Source organism: Mytilus galloprovincialis, chromosome 14, assembly GCF_965363235.1.
Source record: "Mytilus galloprovincialis chromosome 14, xbMytGall1.hap1.1, whole genome shotgun sequence".
NCBI lineage: Eukaryota > Metazoa > Mollusca > Bivalvia > Mytilida > Mytilidae > Mytilus > Mytilus galloprovincialis.
In genome coordinates, this window is record NC_134851.1 from 59701746 (window position 1) to 59724373 (window position 22628).

The 22628-nt window shown below is 31.3% G+C and overlaps 1 protein-coding gene and 1 long non-coding RNA gene across 4 annotated transcripts in view; one reads left to right on the forward strand and one right to left on the reverse strand.

Moving 5' to 3' along the window:
• LOC143058967 (uncharacterized) overlaps positions 1 to 22628 on the forward strand; it is an 83797-nt gene that overhangs the window by 22564 nt on the left and 38605 nt on the right. For 2 of the 3 annotated variants that reach the window (XM_076232442.1, XM_076232445.1), the window contains exon 2: positions 16606 to 16698. The gene's annotated coding sequence lies outside the window, so the exon portion shown is untranslated. Of the gene's footprint in view, positions 1 to 5241; positions 5360 to 16605; positions 16699 to 22628 lie in introns of those variants that run through there. The other variant, XM_076232444.1, reaches the window with a different exon arrangement.
• LOC143058974 (uncharacterized) overlaps positions 1 to 22628 on the reverse strand; it is a 399737-nt gene that overhangs the window by 1352 nt on the left and 375757 nt on the right. The window lies entirely within an intron of this gene.

Consider the following 22628-nt stretch of genomic DNA (forward strand, 5'->3'; position numbering starts at 1 on the left):
GATTATTAAAAAAATGTTTTCTGTTTATATACCAGAAATAAACTATATATTTTATAATGAAAAAAAATCAGGTTTGAAAATAATTGTCTTACATTTAATGTAAGTGGTTTAAAAACTTTGTAGGGTTGTTTAAAAGTTCAAATCTAATAGGTCAGATTACATAGCTTAATTTTTAAGGCATTAACAAGACATACAATTTTCAGTACCAACATGTAAACTTATCATTATTAGTTCGTATGCACCTAACTCAAAAAAACGGGTATGAAAAATAATTGCCTTTATGTACATTTAATACAATATTGGTTTAAAAACTGTAGGTTGTTGGAAAGTTCAAATCTAATAGGTCAGATTAAAATGATGTTACATAGCTTAATTTTTACCGCATTAGCAAGACATAGAATTTTCAGTTCAACTGTCCTTAATCATTAATGTTTATAATCTTTTAAGTTTAATTATTTATATTAAAAAAAGTGTAAAGGTCATATGAATAATAAAAAAATGTCAAGGAGCCATAACATTGTGACTGTAACAGCCAGTGTTAAGTAACCATAGCATACTCCCAGTGCAGTTAACTGTAGCTGTTACATGTATCATGATTATTAAAAAAATGTTTTCTGTTTATATACCAGAAATAAACTATATATTTTATAATGAAAAAAAAACCAGGTTTGAATTAACCTACATTTAACATGTTTAATGTAAGTGGTTTAAAAACTTTGTAGGGTTGTTTAAAAGTTCAAATCTAATAGGTCAGATTACAATGATGTTACAATTAGCTTAATTTTTAAGGCATTAAAAAAACATAAAATTTTCAGTTCAACTGTACTTAATGTTTATAATCTTTTAAGTCATTTTATATTAAAAAAAAGGTCAAGGTCATATTAGTGATAAATATGTAAATGTCAACATGGCCAAGGACACAGTAACAATGTGACTGTAACAGTCAGTTTTAAGTAACAGTAGCAACTGCCAGTAAACCAAGTCACATAGCTGTTATTGAAAAATTGTTTTCTGTTTGCTTGTTCTTCTTTATAATTAAGTGTCATGCAATCATAATTTTATTTAAAATAAATAAAACATATATATCTTTGTAAATAAAAGAACATATGATTTGAAACATCTGTATATGTAGGGATATATAAGCCAACACACTTCTCTCCTGATGTGAAATTAAACATTTAGAGTTTATATTCAATGAATTCAATTCAATTCAAAGTTTTATTGCCATATAAACTTTACAGTTTGCGACACATAACAACAACAAAAACAAATAAAGACAATAACTAAGTAACTCAATATATATATACAAATTCAGGTAAATATTAAAGGGTCCCCTGTCCTCAGTTCCATTGACTTTTTTATAAAGGATACTAGTTTATTCACTTGTGTTGGTGTTGATGGGTTAAGTATATATATAACTAGTTTAATTGTCTTATCAGGGCCTGGGTGGCCGAGAGATCTTAGTAGTTATTTCTGTAATCACTATATAGCCAGGCGACCCTGAGGTTGTGCCAGTTTGAACCCTGCTCCTCAGTGGTTGCACACAACTCCAATCTTCATTGACTAGAATTGTCAGTTACCTATTGAAAGTTGTTGGTTTTCTCTGATCACTCTGACGAATCTTCAATGAGTAAAAACTGGCCACTACAAAATAGCTCAAAAGTGGCCCTTTTAAGTGGCATTAATCAAAAGCTTGACAATCTATCAATCAATTATCTTATCTTCTTCTTATAATTCATAATAGTCCTCGTCTATTTTTTTTGCACAAAATATTATATAAGGGTCCCAGGTAATTATAAATGATATAAGTATAAGAAGTAATCAATACCTGACTTCACCCTTCCCTCCCTCCCTCCCCCCCCCTTCATCAACCCCCTATATCTTGTATTTTTTTTAAAAACTAAGCCACTACTGAGGGTCATCAATCTCTTTATACAATGTCTAATAAATCTAGATCACACACAGTATTCCGTAGAATAAATCAATACCATATATATCCCTAGACCTCCCCATCCCCCTTTCCCTAAATCCCACCCCCTTTCTCATTTTTGATTAGTAAACTAAGCCACTATGTATCAAGACACATAGAGAAAATTAATACAACCTCCCCTCCCCCTAGCTACTCCCTCTCCCCTTACTCCCACCCCCTTTCTCATTTTTGTTTAGTAACTTAAGCCACTTAACCAAGACTGCAAGAGACATCAATCTCTATATATACAATGTCTAATTAATTAATCTAGTTCATTCACAGTATTACATAGGAGTATTATGCATTAATTAGAAAAGTATACCTTATCACACCTGTCACTAAGCAAGGTTAATTACAGGTAAGTCAGTGGACAGGTGTCTGAGGTGTGTGTTGAAATGGCGTTGATGTAAAGGTAAGGATCACTAAACATTTTTGTTTGATAAACAAATCTCTATTTTCCCAATTTTTGCATGAATTTAAGTATTCATGTTTAGGCTTCTATGCAATTAATCTCCCTTTTGACTGAACAAGTACACATTTTGTTTCGTGGCAAGCTGAGCAGGTCTCTGGGTGTAAGATTTTCTCCCTGTATTGAAGACCCATTAGTGGCCTGTGGCTGTTTTCTGCTCTTCGGTTGGGTTGTTGTCTCTTTGACACATTTCCCATTTCCATTCTCAATTTTTATTTTTTATGTGGTAATTTACTGTCAATTTATACTGTCACCTCTAGTCGTTTGATACATTTTTTGTTTGATATTAATCAAACCTCTATTTTTCAAATTTTTGCATAAAAGTCTTGTTTAGACTTCTATTTGACTTATCTCCCTTTTAAGAGAGATCTTCTTTACTTGGTCATTTACAGTCAGTATTCTGATACAGACAACTCTAGTCGCTAAACAATTTTGATTGATGATGATATTAAGCAAACCTCTGTTTTTCTAATTTTTGCATGAAAGTTTTCATGTTTAGACTTCTATGAGACTCAATCACCTCCATGTAACATGTGTAAGGAGATCTGTGGAAGTTATCTCCCTTTAAAATATCCTCTTTGTTATGGTTGTATACAGTCAAGTCTCATCTTCTGAAAGACGAAGATGATTTAAGATCTAAGTGTATGGAAATAAAAGTAAAGAATACTGTTATGTGACAGCAACCCTAAACAAAAAAATTAACACATCATGAGGTCAGGTTGGTACAAAAGTAAAGATGTAATTTTTCGTCTTGATTTCAACCAACAATTGTCTGAATGTCATGAATGTATAGAGCTGCATTTTTGCACTTGTAGATGTATATCTTCCCCTTACTATATGTTGCTTGCATTGAGTGATTTATTATGAAGCAGACATGATTGCTGATGATTTGAGGTGATAAATACTTAATTAAAGCTTGTTAATGAGGTGTTCTTCTTGCATTGGGTTAAGGTACACCACCCAAGTTTTTAGTATAAAAATTTATTTGGTCTGAAAAAATAGAAAGATAGATATATTTATTTTTTTCTTTGACAGAAAATGGGAAGAGTGGCAGAATCAGGATTTTATAAAAAAAAAAAAAGGGGGGGGGTGTAAATAAAGGGAAGGGAAGGGTCAAACACTTTATTTGAGAATCTGTGGCCTAGGCAATCTTTTTGTCTTTCTCTGAAAAATTGGACACTGTGTTTCATAATGGACCATAAGCCTCTGATGATGATATTGCATGCAATGTCTTAAATATATTTAAAAAATCATACTTTAAAATTTTAAGCAAATTGCAAATGGACAGATTATTCTTATGATGCAATCAGATACGCAAAGCAATTTTCTACTTTCATGCCACGATCTTATAAGTATGGCAAAGTACCATATATGTTATAACCTTAGGGTTTTCTTTTACAAATTGTCTTTTTTGGAGGGTTGTCTTATTGGCACCCACAACAACAATATATATTTCCACTATATTCAATTTGAAGTCAATATCTATTGATGCAATCGGAAGTGAAAATCTAATTAGCAAAGCCATCTTGCATTTTCATGCTTCAGTCATACTGACACATGACAAATGGTTTGTTTACATCCTAGCTGGCAACATACTCTATGCATGATAAAAAACAAACAAACTTCATCTTTTATTAAAAGATTATTTTATCAGTGATACTGATTGATGTAGGTATAAACAGCCGCCCACGAAAACAATATTTCCACTATATTCAATTAGAGGTCAATATCTAGTCCATAAGATAAAATATGTGCATCTTCAGCACAGTGTACTGTTACATGTGTAAACAACAGGGTAATTGAATTCTATACTCTGTATCAAAAGTTGTGCATCAGATTTGTATGGCATTTATATAAGTTCTAATAAATGATAAAAATGTTGACCATAATTGTCAACTGCGCTATTTTTCTGAAATGGTGAATAAATTATAAATGGAGAAACTATGTTTGTTTTTTTTAAATTATAGAACTACTGTATGACTAGTTAGGAATTTACTAATTAAAAAATATTAAGATCCAATGGCTTTTAATTTTTTGTTTTTTACCATACTTAAATAGCAATTTTTAATTTATTAAAATAGAAAAAATCTATGCCATGCATTTTTGTTTCACCTAATTTATAAATATATATTATATTATTAAACAATAACTGACAAACAGTCATGGCATATATACACGAAATGGATAAAAAGTAAGTTTAATGATAAGTGGACTTAAAAAGTTATTTTGCAGTCAACATTAAATGGAAACACTTTCTTTGGTAAAAAAATGTTTTAGACATCTGCATAGCTTTGTTAAACCTTCATGGAATTTATAAATTTGTCAGAGGTTGTTCATTTGTCTCTGTATACACTTTTGTTCAGTACCTCACAAAATATACATAACAAATACAAAACTTTGGTGGCAGTGGTGCAAATGTGATGTTGTTCACTACATGGTTGTTTTATTATAGCTTACTTAGTGTTTTCCTATTCAGTATATATAGTACAACTTTGGTGGATAATTAAAGGTGTACGAAGGTTCAGTATATAAAGTATACAGTATATTTAGTACAAATTTGGTTGATTTAATGGTGCAGGTTAACTGTTGTTCAGTATATTTAAAATAATTTTGGTAGATAATGATATAGTTGGTTTTATGTTGTTCAGTATAAAGTTTAATTGTGGGCGGCAATTGTTGTAGGTTATGCTCCGTTAATCAACATAATCTTGGCCAACTATCAAAATATGTATACTTTAAATAAACAATGCCAATGACCAGGTAAGCCACAGGTAAAAACTGTGAAGGTTTTTTTTAATCATTAAAAAACTTAAGTGGATTTTCCGAGTAGGTCATATTTCTGTTTAAAACTTTTACTGATCAGGAAGCGACATGTGATTTGAGGATCAGATATATTTTCTGATTGCTATTTTTTTCTTGAGGTAAGAGAGCCAATTACTTATATTATAATTTTGAGGTCATTAAGGAATGTAAATAAATAGGAGTGGTAATAATTGAGGTTTTCAAGGCCTCCCTTTTATTGACTATACAGTGGAACTTTTCTATTGAGTTTCTGTTTTTGCCATGTCTGTCATTCAGACTTGGTTCCTGGAAGACATTTGGGGTAAAGGTGGGTTCTGTTTTGGGAGATTTATGGGGTCCCCCAATTATGTTACATATTTGAGGTCATTAAGGATGTAAATAAATATAGGAGTGGTAAATAGTTGAGGTTTTCAAGGTCTATAACTTTTATTGATGTTGAAGGAACTTTGATATTGAGTTTCTATTTTGCCATGTCTGTCATTGGACTTAGTTCCTAGAAGTCATTGGGGCGGTAAATGGTAGAGGTTTTCAAGGCCTAACTTTTATTGACTTAAAGACAGAACTTTTATATTGAGTTTCGGTTTTAGCCATGTCTGTAATTATAATTAGAATTAGTTCCTGGAAGACTAACTAGGTCATGAAGGGTTAACTTATTCTCCCAATGCTAAAAACACATTTGGAACACACACATTTTTCACAGAAATTGATTACATGTACAATTATTTGCCTATTGAGCAATTCTTCAAATGATTTCCTTATTGTGCTTTTTTGCAATGTTAAGGGAAGAATCATTTAAAAGGGGGGGGGGGCATAAAAAATATTCTGATTGCAGATTTACCCCATACCTCAATATTATGTTTTGATAAAATAATATGATCGATAGGGTCGAAACTAAATAATGGTGTTTGCTCTTTAAGCCATAGCCCATAACTCCCATTGAAGTTAAATGGTTTCTCCATAATTTGAAGTCATGTCATGGGGGTCATTAAGCTAAAAGTGTATGTGGGTGGAACCAGCTGATGGTCATTGTTTGTGAGAGACTGGTCAATTATGAAGTTGACATTAATACAACATGTCATGAATATTAATAATTAATTCTTGATTTATTTGATTTTCATAAGGACAAATGTACTTACATGACTTAATTATGAGGCTCCCGCAGGGTCAAAAATGACCTGCGACTTCTGTGCTTTTTAGAGGCGACTTCCAACCTAATTTAGGGCCTTCTAAAAATGACCTGCGACCTGTAAAATTTGGAAAAAAACGAACTCCGATCGACTTCCGTCCTCTGTGTTGGGAAAAAAACGACCTGCGACCTGTTCATTTCCCTAAAAAAACGACCTCTCGACGAATTTAAAAGCGACATTGCGACCTGAGGGGGGTACCCTGTGGGAGCCTCAATTATAATTGTATGGTTTTGTATCATTTTCTGTACTGTTAGTGTTAGACTTTATAAATTCAGGTCACTTGACTTAATTATTAAAATATAAGAAATAAGAAGATGTGGTATGATTGAGAATGGGACAACCCTCTAACAGACACCAAATGACATAAAAATTAAGATCTATATGATGTACGAACTTCAACACCCAAAACCACATCTTAAGTCTGAGCTATAAAAAGTGTATAATTAAAAGCAATAATTCAAATAAGAAAACTTATGACCTATAAGTTTTGTAAAAAAAAATAAAGAAAAATAAATATGATATATGACAGCAACAAATCACAACAACTGAATCACATGCTCCTGACTTCGGACTGTGAGGCACATTAGGAATGTGGAGGCCGAGGGGTGGAACAAAAATTATTTCCTTTTTGTGTTTCAATGGGAAATGGACTCCTATAGGTTACAAGAGCGCAATTATTCGTAATGCATTTTCCATAGGGTACCACTAGTGTTCCGTATTTTTTTTCTCGAAGACTACACAAACTAGCGAAAAACGGGTGGCAGTTCCTGTTACTATAAATGCCAGTGTTGCATTACAACCAAAAAAAAATATAGGGTCATGCGGCTCAAATTGCCTTAAAATGCAGTTGAAAAAAATCGTCTACTTTTTTCGCTTAATGAAAAAGGCATATTTTTAATGGCTCCGACGTGCAGAAATTGAAGATATTTTCTATACTTCGTAAAATGGGAATATGATTTTCGGCAATTTTTAAACCTAATTGGATAAGCTTTCGATTAAATGTAATTCCAATCCTGTATCAACCAATCAGAAGCCGTATCGGATTCTATTCTGAGTACCATCTTGGGGTAAAAAATTTGCCGGTTAAATGTAAACAAATAATTGCGCTCTTGTAACCTATACGGTAGTGAAAAAAATTTCCGAAAATTAAGCGCCTGCGCCAAAAGTCGCACTGGCGTCTATCTAGATGATATCACATCTTCAAAACATTATCTGATCTCTCTCTGAATTTGTAGAATTATTTTTTGCCCGCCGATAAGGCCAAAAATTGGAACTGATTTTTTCGCCAAATACGGTACTGGTCAAAGACACACGAAGATAATGTTAATTTATTGGCCTAATTTTTCGAAGGTCATCCAGCACTGATCATATTGTCAACTAAACCGTTCTGATATGGAAAAGCTACATCGAATTTTGAAGAATGGCTATATATGAAACCATTTCTTGAAAAAACACGTTTTTGAAACAGACTATAGTTTTTCCAAATGTTGAAAATATGGTAATATTACTACTTTGGCAAGAGAAACTATTCTTGTACTACGATATTCAATGCCAAGATTAATTTTTCTACTTTGCAATTTAACTAAATGGTTGGTATTTGCTTAAGGACCCTTTTGGCCAATTTTCACGAAATTAGCTTTTTGCTAGAACAGCAACTGAGACACGGTCATTATGGTTAAAACCCTAAACTTACCTTCAAATTCAAGATAAAATACATGCTTTTTTCGATAAAAACAGTAGATATCACAAAAACGTTGCATTCTCTTCATACTTTGTCGACATTCGAGCCCACCCTAGATTTAGATATAGAAATGAATACAAATAGGAAACAGACTATAGCACGAACTCACGTTGATGAAAAGTCCATTTGACCCTGTTTCTCACTGTTTCACATTTTTCCCGAGCAAAATGTCTATTTTTGATATTTTTCAAAGCCTTATTAAAAAAAATGTCATTTCTCTATAGGTTATACAAGAGCGCAATTATTCGTAATGCATTTTCCATAGGGTACCACTAGTGTTCCGTATTTTTTTTCTCGAAGACTACACAAACTAGCGAAAAACGGGTGGCAGTTCCTGTTACTATAAATGCCAGTGTTGCATTACAACCAAAAAAAAATATAGGGTCATGCGGCTCAAATTGCCTTAAAATGCAGTTGAAAAAAATCGTCTACTTTTTTCGCTTAATGAAAAAGGCATATTTTTAATGGCTCCGACGTGCAGAAATTGAAGATATTTTCTATACTTCGTAAAATGGGAATATGATTTTCGGCAATTTTTAAACCTAATTGGATAAGCTTTCGATTAAATGTAATTCCAATCCTGTATCAACCAATCAGAAGCCGTATCGGATTCTATTCTGAGTACCATCTTGGGGTAAAAAATTTGCCGGTTAAATGTAAACAAATAATTGCGCTCTTGTAACCAATAGAGATAGAAATGCTTCAAAATCAAAATTCAGTTAAAAGATTTGGAGATGAGTGAGCTCCCCCTAAACTGGTATAGTGGTGTAACAATTAATACAACTTCATTTTATTTGGACTCTGGAAATTGGCATACATATCTTAATTGTACAATACAAATGATAATGAATTTGCTGTGTCATATTATAGATCATTACCTTAATTTAGATTGATTTCTCAATTCTTTGATGTTCAACACAAGTTTTAGATTGTATTATAGTTTGTAGGAAGAAGATCGATTTTAAGGTGGTACCCAACACTTTCACTAAAATTAAATTAGCTCGTTTAATTTTCATGAAATTTTGTCAAAGTATTTACTTTGACCCTTTAACAAAAATATAAAAATTTCAAAAATTTTTAACCTACCGTTTTGTCAGAATAATTACACTGGTTATATAGCAATTTAACAAACACCAATTTTGATCATTGAGAAGCTTAATATTCCTTTTACAATACAATGTAATTTAAACGTTTAGCTGACTTTACACAGTTATCTCCCTGTAGTGTTAGGTACCACCTTAATCTACATCCTGTACAAAAAACCTTGGCATATTTTCTTTTTTTTCTTATTCCGGAAATTTGCTAATTTTAAGTGTACGTGTAAATGATTCCAATAATTGTAAACCGCAACTTCATAGTACTACTGAAAGAATTTAGTGTCTGATGAAGATGGAATTTTGTGAGGTTTAAATGTCAGTAACACTGTGTATAATATTTTCCCCAACCTGAAAGATGGAATTTTGGTCACATCTTTTTTTACACAAATTATTTAGCTGTTTCCTTGAGATTTTTTTTAATGACATTTTATGTAAGAATCCTGGGTTTTGATTGGTTGATAGCAAGTGTATTTTTCATCAATTTACCATTATCAAATGAATATCGTTCATTTTTCAACGCTGCCAGGATATATATATGCAAAATTGATATGCCTTTTTTATCCTCTCTGCTGTGGTATTTGCCAAAAATACTCTATTAGACTGGATACTTGTAAAGTCACAATCATCAATGCGTTTTGAACATTAGCATTTGGTGTAATTAAACAGATATAGCATGTTTTTGAAAGGTATTTGCAAAATTTACCAGTCTTGAGAATAAATTTCCCTCGCCTTATGGCTCGCGAAATTTAACATTCTCGACTGGTATTTTTCACAAATACCCCTCCTTAACATGACATATCTGTTCAAAATTATCATTTTGCAGTAATTTTTGTTCCTGATAGATAATCTACACTAAACAGGTAAATTATGAAAATGAAATAATGACTCGCATTTTAAAATTTTGAAATTTACATTCTCATTAAGTTATTTTAAGCAGATTATGATTGTCTACCTAATTTTTAAGCTAAATATATATATATATATACGACCTAAAATCCATGTAAAATTTATTAGTAAATATATTAGCTGTCAAACATTCATAATAAATCATAGATCTTGCTGTCCATCTATGGAGAGCTGCAGTGGCAGATCCAGGGGATGGGGGTGGGGTCCCAGGGGTTAAGGGGGTGGAACCCTCCTTTTTTTTTGACTATCAATGCATTTGAATGCGAGCATAAAGTTGGAACTCTTCACTCTGGGTTGGCCCCCCCCCCTGTTTTTTTAAAATGGCTTGATCCGCCAGTGAGCTGTTAGTCTTATGACCTTTGATTTATATCTGTTTTTGCTGACCTTTTGCCAACAAATTACTTAAAGAAATAATTTCAGCGTGTCCTTTTATTCATGAAGATATAATTATGCCGGAAGATTTCAACCACAAAAGGTCAGAAGAAGATAAAATGCAAATGTTGTTTAATTGACATGTGCATTAATAAGAAAATAACATATTAGGCAAAGAACAAATCTCCTGTCACATGACCTTTAAGATATGACCTTAGCCTCAAAGGTCATATTGTTTTATTTTGAAGATATTCATGTGTCTTGCTTTATAGACCTGGCATTATACCTTTATTTTTTGTCATTTTCGTTAATGATTTCACTCTTACTTCCAAAACAATAGCTTTTTATGAGAATTAATTAAAGTCCTTGAATGTTGTTGATGATCTTTTCTCATAACTGCTTAGTCAGCAATTTGTGTTGGACTGTATTAGGCATTTTGTGTACAATTTCATTTGAATGACAAATTGAATGAATTAATCTCTAAGCCAGGATTAATTATACCCTCTGACCCAATGTTTGTTGGTAGTAGATGTTATTACAATGCCTATAAGACACTACTACAACCAGGGGATATACTATTATATATATATATACATTCTACAATCATTCAATTTAGAATTTTTCGTTTGGGCTTGTATTATATTTGCCTGCGGGTTTGTATGATTCGTTTACCTATTTGGACTCAAAACTTAAGAGTCTATCTTTAATTGAGGTAAACTATATGTAGCCTTTCAAATATTTATAATTTCAATTCCTAACATCACTGAAGAGACATTAATTGTTGAAATACGGATATGGTTTACCAATTTTTGCACTTGTTTTTAACTATCATCTTTTCTGCAAGTTTATTGTTTTCGTATAAAAATTGCAGTTTTCATCCAACGCCATCTGATAAGGATTGAACATTGTTTTCAATTTAGACAGTGTTTATTTTATATGTATTCTATAAATCAGGGAAAATTATGAAGTATTTTTTTTAATGATTTTTATTCTCTATACATATATATATATATATATATCAACTCGTCTAAACATCAACCCAACAATGTTAGATCTGTAAATTTGCTTTCGCAAATTTTTGGTTCTTCCCTCGCCGGGATTCGAACCCATGCTACTGTGATATCGTGACACCAAATCGCCTGCACTGCAGCCGTCCCGCTAGACCACACGACCATATATATATATATATATGATGATATATGAACATTGAAATATTTATTTTTATATATTTGGTATTCAAAAATTCAAAATTATAGAAAAAAATCATTATTCCAATAAGACCCAATTTGATGGTCAACTTTTACAAACTTTCAGGAACTTTTAGAATTTGCCCCACTGTATTTATTTGTTGAAATTGCAAAATATCTTTCAAAGTTTTTAGCCAAAATAAATCTTGCTGTATTCTATAATTATTATACAAGTATTTCTGTATTCAAATATTTTTTTTTTCAAAAATCATTTTTTTTTTTAAATTTTATAAAAATGGGTAAACAAGCCAAATCTATTTTTAATCAAAAGCCATTAGGTACCCCTTCAAAGTGTGAATACACATTGTATGATGCTGTTTAGTAACATTCTTACACGGCTTGAATGACAAGTACAAGTTTATTAATTATCTAACATTATAATTCATGTTGACACATTGTTTTCTTATCAAAATTTTATAAAAATGAATGGAATCAAATTTATTTTTATCAAGAGCCGGTAGGTACCCCCCATTTAAGTGTGAATACACATTGTATCATACTGTTAAGTAACAGTGTTACAAGTATTATAATGTGGCTCAAATTTTTTATACTTTTTTCATTAGTATATAGTTAATTTTTTATTTTTTTATAATTTTTATAAAAATCTTATAAAGATTAACCAATTCTATTTTAATCAAAAGCCGTTAGGTACCCCCCTTTTAAGTGTGAATACACCTTTAATACAATACCTGTTTAGTAACATTCTTACAAGGCTAATGACTGGTACAAGTTTATTAATTGTCTAACATTATAATTCATGTTGACACATTGTTTTTTGTCAGTAGTACAATGATAAATGATAGGTATAAAAATAACCTATCGTAAAAGACACTTGACGAGGCGTAAAAAAAAACTTGGTAGTGACTGTATGTGTAGAGTACCACCAGTCGTTAAGTTGACAATATGGCCGTCTAGTATCATGGAGTTTTTGTTTTAGATTGTTTTATTTTGGATGGATTATTTTCTTGGAAAATGTTCAGAATATTTTTTTCTTGGTAAATGATGATCTATGTGTCAAATGGTATATTTGTTGGTTTTTTATATTTTCATTATGTGTAATGAAAGAAGAATTTAAGAAGTTATAGGTAGACTTAGTTATAGCTATTACTTAGGTAAGAAATTAATCTTTCAGTTGCTTTTATTTTTTGTTACGTACTATCTGATAGCTATAGAGTCATCAATAAAATTAGATGTATAAAAAAAAACAAATATTAAAAAAAGATTTAAACCTATGTATATTTTAACTTTTGTTAGTTGGATACATGAAGTATCTTTTCCTTACCCCAGCCTTTGTAACCATAAAGATATATATATATATCAGTCTGCACGGTTAGCCACTAGTCCGATGCCCCAGACTAGGAAAATTTCATTCGGACTATAGTAAGCTTTTGCAAAACTTTGGTTTGGCCCAATAAGAAAAATGTCAGAATATTGGTCTTGGGACTAGAAGTTGAAAAAGTTTTTGGTGCAGACTGACATATATTAGCTAAATACATGGATTCAGCATTTTAGCTATAAAAATATTAATTGTTTTTGAAAAAAAAATGTTTGCAAACATCTTTTGCTTCAAAAAAGAATCAAGTAAAACTTTAGCTGTATTGCAAGGTTATTGAACAATCTTGAAACTTTGAAATGAGTTCAAAACAAAAAAATAAAACAAATTGTAAGAAAATGGGTCCTTGCAATTTGGATTATTTCCCTTTTGCTTTTTGAGAGTTGTCTTTCTTATATATGTTCTTTGAATGAATCATTTAAAAAAATAATGAAACATTGTTATTAACTGTATTTATTCAAAACTTTTAACATGGAACATAATTAGACTGTAAGCTTTAAAAATACATTATTCATATTTGCTTTATTAAAGTGTCATGATTGCAGTATTCAGTTTCATAATACAGAGAAATAAGCATTTACTGAATTAAAAGGGGGACTTGCTTAAGTGCATAGTTTCAATATATAATTCCTCATTTTTAGCTGTTAATTTTATGAACTTCTTTTAACATTTGAACACTAAATATTACTGATAAAAATGCAATGCAATTATATCATTTTGTGATTAGTTGGATTGTTTTCTGTGAATTTCATTCATTAAGGTGGTACCTAACACTACAGGGAGATAACTCTGTAAAATCAGCAGAACGTGTTAATGACGTTGTGTTCATTAGGGAATATTAAGCTCCTCAATGATCAAAATAAGTGTTTGTCAAACTGCTATATAACCAGTGTAATTTTTCTGATTAAACGGTTGTTTCAAATTTTTTGAAATTTTTATATCGCTGTCAAAGGGTTAAAGTAATTACTTTGTCAAAATTTTAAGAAAATTAAACAAGCCAAATTAATTTTAGTTAAAGTTTTTAGTTAAAAAACAGGAAAGAATTTCTTATTGATATATAATATATATTACATCTGAATAAATGAGAAAAACCTGAATTTATAAAATGCATTATTAATGAAAAGTGCTATATATATTATAAGAAAAATCATGTTTTTTTTTTTTAAATATATATGGCTCAAGGCAATTGCGTTGTTTCTATATTAATGTATTGTATTAAAAGTTTATACCAGACATTGATAGCTTCACTAAAATCCATTTTACAAGAACCTGTTTTATATATTAGTGTTGATATTTTTAATGGATTTAATTGTATAATATATATTCATGTTTGAACCATATAAAGCTAGACAGGTGAAATATTATATACCAAAAGGACATTTATACTCATTTAGTCAGAATTAAAAGTGGCAATACCATCCCCTTCAAAAATCAAAACACAGCATAGAAAACCAAAGACTTGATCAGAGCAACAAGACAACGGTGGCTCCAGCCATTTTTAAAAGGGGTCCCAACCCAGGATAAAGGGGGTTCCAACAATATGTCCCCATTTAAATGCATTGATTTGCGGCAAAAAAGGGGGTCCCCCCTGGATCTCTCACTGCAAGAAACCCCATCGAAAACTTGGGTGACTTCAGGTAATTTCGAGGGTCAGCAGATCCTGCTCCACATGTGGTCTTTTCTATATATGGGTAAATTGTGATTGTTATGATTAAAAAATTCTGTCAGATTTTCTTTTAAATTTTTAGAGTTTAGAACTGAATTATATAATGGTTCAGCTTGAAGGCAGTTTCAAACTTTTTATTCAAATGGCCATTATTTAAAAAAAATAAAAAATGGCTGTTCTTTTAGGAATTACATTTAATTGAAAGCTTATCCAATTTAGCATGTTTAGTTTAAAAATTGTCCAAAATCATATTCACATTTTACGAAGTATAGAAAATATCTTCCATTTCTGCACGTTGTGGAGCCATTAAAAATATGCCTTTTTCATTAAGTGAAAAAAATGGACGATCTTTTTCAACTGCATTTTAAGTCAATTTGAGCCACATGACCCTTTATATTTTTTTGGTTGTAATGCAAGACTAGCATTTCTAGTAACAGGAACTGCTACCCGTTTTTCCCTAGTTTGTGTAGTCTTCAAGAAAATAAAATACGGAACACCAGTGGTACACTATGAAAAATGTATTACGAATAATTGCCCTCTTGTAACCTTAATAACCTATAGTATTGCCACCTTGTGAAGTGATTTGGTTTACAGATGAACTGTTGAGTTATGGTATATAATAATTAATGACACTGCTAGCTATTAAAGGGATGTGTATTGTACCATTATTGTGCTCTGAAAGTCATTATAAATACTCTCCCCAAGGTCAACATTTATCTTAAACAACCTTATACTGTAAATTCAGAAATTATTGTGTGCATTTATTATTGCGATTTTGTGATTTGAGATTAAAAATGTGATTTTCATTTTTGCGATATTGAGAAAAATCCTGTTCAATTCATATATGAAAATTCAAAATGTGAGTTTATGTTATTGTGATTATAACCTTGTCACATCTTTTGCAATAATAAAAACATTTGAATAATGTCTGAATTTACAATAGTACAAAGAATTTAAAAATACAGTTGATTCCCCATTTGACTTCAATCTTGATAACACCAGGCTGAGTGAGTTGTAGTCATCCCTGGACTTTAATGGATATTCAGTAGTCCCTGAAAGTAAATATTTCATAAGAAGTTTGAATTTGATCATGATTTATTGCAAATGTATTAGCAACTTACATGTAAAAAGGGGGAGGGCCAATGACATGATGGGATATTTTTAACGACCTTGACTGGCTATACAGCCCCTGCACAGTCAGGCAGTGACTTGATGGAATATTTTTAACGACCTTGACTGGCTATACAGCCCCTGCACAGTCAGGCAGTGACATGATGGAATATTTTTAACGACCTTGACTGGCTATACAGCCCCATGCACAGTGAGGCAGTGCTCCAGAAGGATTAGCAATTCATTATCACTAATGACAGGTGTAAAAGGCTGTATAGGAAGAATAGCACACTTCAGAACAATCAGGTCTCTTCTAAATTTCAAACACTGTTCACTTGAAGGAACACTTATCAATAGAAAAAAGAAAATGTTATATGATTGCCAATGAAAGGACTATTCACCTGATCCGAATGACACATAAATTAACAACTATAGGTCATATAGTACAGCATTCAACAATGAGCAAAGTCATACATCACCCCACTCTCACTTGTATATGTAGTATGCCCTTGCTAGGAACACTTAGTACACTTAAGGCCAATGATCTCTTCTAAATTTCAAACACTGTTTTTCAGACTAAAGGCATACTTACCTATAAATTACATCTCCCTACTCTCACTTACATATATGTAGTATACACCGTTGCTATGAGTAAATAAGTGCATACTGAAAATGCCACTAACTTTTTTGTATTTTTCTTTTGTAGAAAATGCATTGTGCCAAAGTGAACTGTAATATGAAGATGTTTTTCATGGTAGTTTTGGATATGATATAGATCTGGATTTATTAAATGTATATGGTGAGTAGTAGATTACCTATTTGTATACATCCCCCTTTTTTTGGGGGGTAAGGGGATGATTGAAGAAATGAGAATTCATCAGTTTGCCTGTACATAATGCATTTACTCCTTTTGAACTGTTGGAAAAATAATTGATGAGACTTTAATTACACTTGTATCATTTAAGGCCAGGGGCCTCGCTGGCCGATTGGTCTAAGTAGTTACTTATGTAATCACTAGCCAGTCAACACTGAGGTTGTGAGTTCTAACCCGGCTTGTGTAGGTGCACTCGACTCCAATCTAAATTGACTAGGATTGTCAGTTTTCCTATTGAAGGTCGGTGGTTTTCTCAAGGCACTCTGGTTTCCTCCACCAATAAAAACTGGCTGCCACGAAATAGCCTTAATGTGGTTCTTAAAAGTGACTTTAAAACGCCAAAAATCAATCAATCATTTAAGGCCATAAAAAATATGTTTGTTTGTCCTAACCCTGCCTTCCTAGAAAATATATTATAGAGGACATGAAATCTATATAATGAATAAATATGCCATTTCTATAGTGCATTAGAACCCAATAATGCATAAAACATGAACAAAACGATTTTAACAAGTACATTGGACTCATTTTTTATCAAGCTCTCGTAAACTATTAAAAGTCTCCCTGCTTGAATAAGCTGTGGAAAAATTTACATACAACTACCTTGTCTGACCATTCATCCGGAAAAATAGAATTAATTAATCAAAACATAACCATTAACTGATAATAGGTGATCAAAGCTGGTTAAGTGTTGATTTCCTCTGTTGTGAAATAGATTCTATTAATTGTGAAATAGATTCTGTAAATTGGTGGCAATATGGAAAATTATGGCAATAATCATTTCTAAGATATGAAATAGAAACTTTATGTATCAGTGTATTTGTTTATTAATTTTTGACATCCTGACGCCATAAAATGGAATTGCGCGATATGGATATGCCGAATTGTTTACTTCCTGTTTTGTCATGAAATACTGTGGATTCATGTATTTTCATGGGCACCAATTTTCCTGGATTGAGGAAATTTTTTATTTTTTGTGGATATTTGATTTCATTAATTTGGCAAAGTCAGCTAAGATTCTTTTAGAAAATTTGTAATACGTTGAACATTTAAATTTGTGGTTCTCCTGCACCCACGAAATCTTCAATTTAGTTGGTATATGACGAATATTAATGAGTCCACAGTAAGATAAAAGTGTGATGAAATACCTCCCTTCATTTGTTAACGAAAGCTTTCATTTTTGTATCAGGGTCCTCAGTGGCCTGCGAACACTCAGAGGTTGTGAGTTCCAACCCTGCTGGTGCGGTTGCACTCGTTTCAAATCTTAATTGACTATATATATATATATATATATATATATAATAGGGTTGCAAGCCTGTCTTCCTATCAAAGGTTGGTGGTTTTTTCCGGGGCACTCGAACTTCCTCTACCAAAAGAAAAACATACGTAAAATTTGTAATTTTTCCAAAGAATTAATTGTGTTATAACAGCTGCTAAAAGAAAAATGGATGACATATTATGATTTCTAGGAAATATATATATGTATGTTAAATGTACTGACTTAAAAATTAAAAATATAAATTGTTGTTAAATACATTTCCGGGAGAAGTTTTCGCACAGCCTCTTTTTTAACATGGAAAAACAAAGGTTCCTTTATCCCAGTTTTAAAATACATTATTAAGTAAACTTGTTCGGTACCTTTTATAGCTGACTAAATGATATGGGCTTTGCTCATTGTTGAACTGACCATACAGTGACCTGTAGTTTTCATATTTGTGTCATTTGATCTCTTGTGGTGAGTTATAATCATTGGCAGTATGATACCACATCTTCTTTTTTATATTGTAAATTGTTGTTATCTTTTTTTATTGGTTCATTTAAAGTACAAATGTTTGTGTGGTAAAGGTTTATGAATTTATTAAGCCTATATATTACATTTTGATTAATATCTTTCATAGAATTAAAATAAAAACATGAAAAATGAGAATTTATTTCAAGTAACAAAAAACATGTATGAATGAGTCAATCCCAAAAGTAGGCTATTTATTATTCGTATCATTTGCATGAATATGCAAATTTTGACTAAGGGGTCTAGATAACAAAAGGTGTACAAGAAATTTCTGTGTATTAAAAATATGCAGTGCAATGCCCCCTGGGGGTAGACATTACAAGATTAAGTTGGAGAACTTGTCATTTTTTTAGGCCGCGTAGGTGTTTTTTTGTTATATACAGTTGTCATCTTGTATGTATGTTAAGTTTATGACTTGTCCAAAAATGATATATTTCCGAAATACATAAATTGACGATTATATCAGGACAATTAACCGAGAGGAATTATAGCGATCACCTGCGATTCTACTGTATATATCGTTTGTAAGGACATTAACTAACTGTAAAACTTTATTGTTAAATGCTTGGCAAACATTTTGATCAGGTGTAAGTTATAATTATTACCCAAAATATTACACCCACATTTTGAACTTCCAGTTTTTACTTATATGTCAAGGGTAAATAAGCTGATATAAGTATAATACACTTAATAGCATGCTTATAGTGCAATGTGTTCTGTCTTTTGAAGTATGGTGAAAAAAATGTTTGTCTTTTGAAGTATGATAAGAAGTAAAAACCATCATCTTGAAATTTGACCATATTTTTTTGGTAATGTCTGTTTAATTTCATTTTCTTGCATTTTAAAGGTGTTCTAAAACATATAGTTTTGCACTAATTTATAGTTTGTTACTAAAGTTTAATGAGTTCAAAAAAATATTTTAAAGTTTTTAAAGTTTGATAAGTACCTGAAATGATTTAGATTTCAAAACTTTCTTTAGTCTCATAATATTTTCTTTTTAAACCATCCTGACTGATGATTATTAACAATATTCCTAGTTATCATGGTTATATTTATTTTGTGAAAATTGGATGAATTATACTTGTGGAAACAGAAACTTAGATTTGTTCAATATTTTGCATGAAACAATGTAAGCTTATAGGATATAGACTGATGTACGTATATGTGTCCTTTAGCCACAGCACTGAGTATGCAGAAGCACATTAAAAATTTTAAAACAATCATTTTTTGGGCTCTTTATAGCTTGATGTTCAGTGTGAGTCAGGACTCCATGTTGGGGACCATAAATTGTACTTTAATGATTAATTGCTTTTTCAAATTGTGACTTGGATGGAGAGTTGTTTCATTGGCACTCTTACCACATCTTCTGCATGTTCTAATATATCTTTTGGTTCCTAAATCATTCCTGAAACATTATGCTTAATCCACAAATTATAAGGATGATAAGTATGATATTTATGCAAAATTGCAATCTATACAAAAGTATGTACTAGATTTGAGATTGATACCTCCCAGAACTTAATTATTTCCTCATATTTGACATCTTAAACTCAGTTTTTGTAAATAAATATTACAACAAAGGGGACAAAGTACTTTGTGGTGGGGGAAGAATGTAACAGTAGTGAGGCCCCTCATGGGGGGGTCCTAGTAATCACATAATCACCATTTTTTTGCCAATATAATCACATAATCATTAAATATTTGCTTATCTTTAGTAATCAAATAATCATAAACTAAAAATACAGTCCTAGGTAATCAAATAATCATGAAATATTTGGCTTAATAATCAAATAATCATTAAAAAAACGGCCAAGTAATCACATAATCAAAAACCCCATGAGGGCCCTCAGTAGTGGGTGCATATCTATTTTAGTAGGAAATCTTGGCACACAGTCACTGGCACTATGTTACTGTGGGTGTATAATTAAGGGGGTATAAATAAGATGTAGGTTAATCTAAATTGGGAGGTTCAATCCAGGGATTGTTTTTGTTTTTAAAAGAGTGCATTTTTCTATTTGTTTCCTCTTCATTGTCATGTGCACTTAATTGTGAATGAATTATGGGACATCATTTATACATGGCCATGCAGGTATCAGTACAAGTTTGGATTAGTTACTATCAGTTTGTGTGAAGCTGGTTATAAGAGTGAAATTAGTAACTGAAAACAAGAGGTGCCAACTTTAGGGGGTCCAAATATAAATATAAAAAAGAAGATGTGGTATGATTGCCAATGAGACAACTGTCCACAAGAGACCAAAATGCCACAGACATAAACAACTATAGGTCACCCTAAGACCTTCAACAATGAGCAAAGCCCATACCGCATAGTCAGCTATAAAAGGCCTCGATAAGACAATGTAAAACAATTCAAACGAGAAAACTAACGGCCTTATTTATATAAAAAAATGAACGAAACACAAATATGTAACACATAAACAAACAACAACCACTGAATTACAGGCTCCTAACTTGGGACAGGCACATACATAAATAATTTGGCAGGATAAAGTTTGTCTATATTGAATAGTAGATTTTTCCTCTGTGTATTTAAATAGTTGCTCAGATAAAACAGTTTTGAACACTGTGAAGAACAAATTATCCTGATAAACTTACTACGTTTCAGGTTTTGTTACTAAATTATTGAACCTCAAATATCAGATGCAATTAAAATATGATATTTTTAGCCTCATGTTTTACCACAGACATATTATTTTCATAATTTAGAATAATAAAATATTATCACTTCTAAAAATATCATTGACAATTAATAGTTAGTAATGAGTAAATTTGAAACAATAAAATGAATGATATACAATGAGTAATTTTTTTTATATGTTTCCTTGTACTGTCAAAGACCCTGAAGGAATGACAAAACAAATCATCTTGTGTGAATTATGTTTGGTCAGATCTGCAACAGATGATTCAGAAAATCAAAATGCACATTCAGAAAGGGCGACAAGGGGACCGATGAGATATTTTTAGTGAGACGGCAAACACACAATACAATTACAACCAAGTACAATGAAAGGCCTTTTGAATGTTGAAAACTCCTAGCTGTTTTGAATAGACGTATGTAATTAGACAGCAAACACACAATACAATTACAACCAAGTACAATGAAAGGCCTTTTGAATGTTGAAAACTTCTAACTGTTTTGAATAGACGTATGTAATTAGACAGCAAACACACAATACAAGTTCAACAAAGAAGAACTATTGAAAAAATTCGAAAATTTTGAAAACTTCTAGCTGTTTTGAATAGGCATTTGTAATGAGACAGCAAACACACATTACAATTTTAACAAAGAAGGATTCTTAAATGTGTAAAACTTTGAAAATATCTAGCTGTTTCGGATAAAAAAATTTATCAGACAGCAAACACACAATAGAATTTCAACAAAGAACAAAGGACTCTTGAATTTTGAAAATCTTGAAAACTTCTAGCTGTTTTGGACAGACATTTGTAACAAAACAACAAACACACAATACAATTTCAAAAAACAAGGACTTTTGAATGTTAATGAACATTTGAAAAAATTCTAGATGATTTAAGGTTTTCATAATTTAATTTGGTTTTGGGGGAATAATTAATAAGAAAGGGGCCTTTAGTTTTCATGTCTGCATTAATTTATATGCAATGCTATCTTGGTGTAAATTAGATACATTCATTAGGTCTTACGCCCTAAAAGTGTATCTAATGCTTTATTTTCAGTCACAGATATGGGTGGGTGCTGCATGATGATATTACTTTTCAGTGGATTAATTGTTATTGAGACCAAGAAAATTGATACTAGACTTAATTGCTGTGTAGTTGAAATGAATATATTGTTTATGAGGAATTTCTTTGACTAATTCCCTGATTAAGACAAAAATTAAGATAAGATGGCTTAAAGGATCCATTGAACATGTTGAAGGGCACACAAGAAAAACATGAAAATGACACTTTAGCATGTTTTCAAACATGTTTTGAGCTAGGATTGTGAAACTTGAAACAATGCAAAAATTAAATGCTTTGCAGTATCAAATAGTGTGAACTAAACAACCATACGTATTAAGGATTACTTTTA